Below are 5,000 nucleotides of genomic sequence, written 5' to 3'. Positions count from 1 at the left end.
GTATATATATATATATATATATATATACATACACATAGATACATCCATACATACACTCACGCATACCTACATACACACATTCACGCACACGTACACACATATATTCAAATATACATACATACATACATACGTGCATAAGTATAAGAGCCATGATACATACATAGAAGAATATATATAACTATATTATGTGTATACATACAATAACCACACTTACACAAAATATGTAAGTCTGTATATGTGTATATATAGCGGTTTTTATATATATACATTTATTTCAAGATATATATATGTGTATTTTTTTAAATTCTTTTACTTGTTTCAGTCATTTGGTTGTGGCCATGCTGGAGTACTACTACCTTAACAGGTTTTAGTCGAAGGACTCGATCTCAGGACTTATTCTTTGTAAGCCTAGTACTTATTTTATCGGTCTCTTTTGCCGAACTGCCATGTTACGGGGACCTAAACCTACCAACGTCAGCTATCAAGTGATGTTTGGGAGATAAACTCAAACTCAGAGACACACACCCACATGAATATATACATATAGATATACATATAGATAGATATATAAACAGGCTTCTTTAAGTTTCCATCTACCAAATCCACTCACAAGGCTTTGGCCACCCTGAGGCTATAGTAGAAGACACTTGTTCAAAGTTCCATGCAGTAGAACCGAACTTGGAACCATATGGTTTGGAAGCAAACTTCTTACCACAGAGCCATGCCTGTGCCTATATACACATATATACACATTTTATGCATATACATGCACATATATATGTAAATACACTCGCATAGTCATAAACATATATATATATATATATATATATATATATATATATATATATATATATATATATACACACACATATAAACAAAAGTTTTACACAAATATATGCAAGTGTGCACATATGTATGTATGTATATATGTATACACAAACATGAACTTGCATGCAAACATATATTCATATACACACACATTCATTTCCCTCACTATCTCTTCATGTATATATATATATATACATACATATATATATATATATATATATATATATATATATATATATATACATACAGACAGACAGACATTCATGCATATATATACACACATATATTCACACATATATACACACATATATTCACACATATATACACAAACATACATACACACATGCACACATACTTGCATATACACACACATACATTCATACGTATATATATATATATATATATACATACACATAGATACATACATACATACACTCACGCATACCTACATACACACATTCACGCACACGTACACACATATATTCAAATATACATACATACATACATACGTGCATAAGTATAAGAGCCATGATACATACATAGAAGAATATATATATATATATATATATATATATATATATATATATATATATAGTCATCACTAAAGTGGGTTGGTTGTAAATTGCAAGCAGCCACCTTAATAATTTATATATATATATATATATATATATATATATATATATATATATATATATATATATATATATATATATATGTATGTATGTTTGTGTATACACACACACACACACACACACACACGTATATATTAAAGAAGGTGGAACATTAGAAACTATTAATCTGAGTTTTTGCTTTTGGATTATTGAATGATGACAGAAAATGGAACATAAAATTATTATATAATAATGACAGAATGGAATTGTTTGAATGTCATAGCAAATGATTAATTCGATGAAATAAAACAAAAGAATCTTATTGGCTGACAATTTAATCATTATTTTTAAAATAAATAGAGGGAGCCAATTAGAAGAGAGAAGGTGAGATTATAACAGAGCAATGATAATAATAATATCAACTTGAAAAAATATCAAATCACATACAAAATGTGTTTTTATGTGTGGTAATGTGAAAAAATGTATAGTAATTAAGTGCATAAAAATAGGAAATTTTTAAAATTGCATGTGTGTAAATAGAATTTAATGATAGTCAGAAGAGAATAATGTCCACATGACGTCAACATATGCATGAAATATTATGAAAAAATATGCTTACATATGTGTAAGAATATCTTATATAAGAAATATTTTAATTGCATGTGTGTGTAAAGAAATCTAACTGAAAATGAAATAAATGAAAATTTTTCAATGTCCTTAAAACCCTGATCTCCAGATGTGCTGGTAAGAAGATCCATATTATTGTAAATGTTTTGAATAATCCTAAAATTATACTTCAATGGATCATCCTTGAAATATAACCATTTTGCAGTATAACTAAAACAGCTAAACATCTGAGAACTTCGGTTTCAGCTGTAAATGCCTTGATATAAAAGGAATAACCATTTAAAAAAAATCTTACTTAAGCGTAATTAATAATGCAAATTCAAGCTAAAAATATCATGTACAAATGAATAGACATGTTTAAAGATGGGCTGTTGGATTTTAAATGCTATTGGGTCTGTTTCTTTTAATAACCAAATACACTTGGAAAGGCTTGTGCATTTTTATTCTGTTTCTTAATTGAATGAATACATTGACAGAAATTATCCTCAACGTATTGTTATTGTCTTGTAGTATCTTAGTACAACTTAAGGCTTTTGAAAGGACAATTATTTGAGGCGATGCAATCACAGAATATACTGTATTATTACTTTTGTGTGTATGTATGTGTGCATGTGTGTGTGTCTGTGTGTGTAATTCTGCCCCTACATCTTATCCCATTAATATCTCAAGTAAATCATCTTCGTTGTTGATTATGAATAAAATATTTCTGTCCATATTCGCTGATGTGTGTGATGTTGTTGCTGAAGGTGAAAGCCTTGAGAAGATAGAGGTTTGTTTCACTAAATGATTTAGGAAGCCTTGGATAAAACACTGGATATGCTAGATAAAATTTGATTTAAATGAAACTGAAAAAGCATGCAGTAGCATTTGTCTTTATTACCATTTAAACATTCTGTAACAAGCATGCTGTTTGTCCATAACAAGAGAGAAATCAAGATTTATTTTCTAAGTATAATTGAATCTAGAATATGCTTGTTAATTACATCCAATTTGGAATTATTGGAGTTGATTAACTCCATTTCAGGTACTAGACATTAATTTAGTGATCTTTAGGGGTAATATATGATCTGTGTGTAGTCTATATTAAAAGTGCTGGTAAGTTCTTTAGCTTCCTAGCTAATGGAGTATGTGTTGGTTTCAGATATGATAATGTCAAAATATCAATATTGGTTAATAGACTGTTATATGTGAGTTTGTCTAAACCGTAAAAACTATTTGTATTGTCTGATGAATCATAGATTTTTCTTTTTATTAAAAAGCTTTGAAAGCTTTGAAAACCGTGGTAAATTTTCCAGAATTTTCATCTTTTAACTGAATGAAAAATCTCTTTCATTTTTGTATCTTTACTAAATTGAAAAGGTCTGTTTGTATATAAACAAGTGTATATATTTCTGTGTGTTGATAAATATAGCTGCATATTTCAGAAGTTTACTTCACAACTATGTGATTCCAGATTTAATCATATTGTATAGCATTTGGAGCCGACTACTTTTATCATAATCTTTGGTTGACTAAAGTGAAAATTCGGTAGGTAGGAAGTGGGTATAAGTTTATCAGATGTGTATGAGTAAGAAGGGATTGGTGTGCCAAACAAAAATACCTTATGGCATTTATTTTCATCTGATTTACCAAGAAATAGAAATAACATCTCTGAAGCAACCTCTTCCTCCATACCAATCTCATTAATATATAAAAACACAAAGAACTTATTCTAATTTTGCCAGAATAGTTTGTAATATCTAGAGTTACAATAGACTCATGATGTATATGCTTATAGTTATTTTACCTGTACAACATGTGGGTAGCATCTGGAAGGGACAGAAGAGGGAAGTGCCATTCTTGTCAAACAAAAATTTGAAGGGGTCCAAGGTTTTTTGCAGACACAGGAAATCTTCTTGATTCATGCCAAACTGTTACTTAATGAGCGTGGGCCCAACAACAGGGGGTGCAAGGGGTGCAAGTGCACCTCCTAAAATTTTTGCAGGGTGCAAAGTCTAAATCTGTACCCCTACTCACTTTCCTTAGATTTAGAAAACCGTGCATAAGAAGAGATCTATAAAAAGTGACAAACCCTTTTGGAAAGAAAAAAGCCAAACGCTACCTGCGTATGTATATATGTATGTGTCTGTATATATTTATATGCAGCGACAGACTGGTCAGGTTGCCAGCTTGCCTGGATACTCGCCCAAGATGCGACACACCAGGACTGAACCCAAGCTCATGTGGTTAAGAAGCAAACTTCTTACCACACAGCCATAGAAGAAATAAAATTCTCATGAACAGCCGAGTTATGGTTGAACCCCAAAGTCCATTTATTGCGGGTTTATTCAGCATTATCATTTGAATGGCAGTGGAGCAAATCATTGATTAATTTTGCCTTAAAGCATCTATAATTTAACAGACTCATCAATGATTTCTCAACAGACTTGGCAAATAATGCATATGATTACATGCATTTTCCGGTCATCTGTCCATCTTTTTCATTTCTTCACAAGATATCTACCAGCTTATCTGTCTGTCTATCTATCTATCTATCTATCTATCTATCTATCTATCTATCTATCTATCTATCTATCTATCTATCTATCTGTCTGTCTATCTATCTATCTATCTATCTATCTATCTATCTATCTATCTATCTATCTATCTATCTATCTATCTATCTATCTATCTATCTGTCTGTCTGTCTGTCTGTCTGTCTAAATATTTGTTTATCTATCTATCTATCTATTTATCTGTCTGTCTGTCTGTCTATTTGTCTGTCTATCTATTTGTCTGTCTGTCTGTCTGTCTGTCTGTCTGTCTATCTGTTTATCTGTTTGTCTGTCTGTCTGTTTGTCTGTCTTATAGTGTCTTCTTTATCTCTCCTCACTCCTGTCGCTGTCCTAAGTTGGGATGATTGATTTAAATTGACCGGTTTTGGCACCGTTCTAT

Source organism: Octopus bimaculoides, chromosome 21, assembly GCF_046866305.1.
Source record: "Octopus bimaculoides isolate indiv1 chromosome 21, ASM4686630v1, whole genome shotgun sequence".
Lineage (NCBI taxonomy): Eukaryota > Metazoa > Mollusca > Cephalopoda > Octopoda > Octopodidae > Octopus > Octopus bimaculoides.
Note: the sequence above shows the minus strand (reverse complement) of the source record.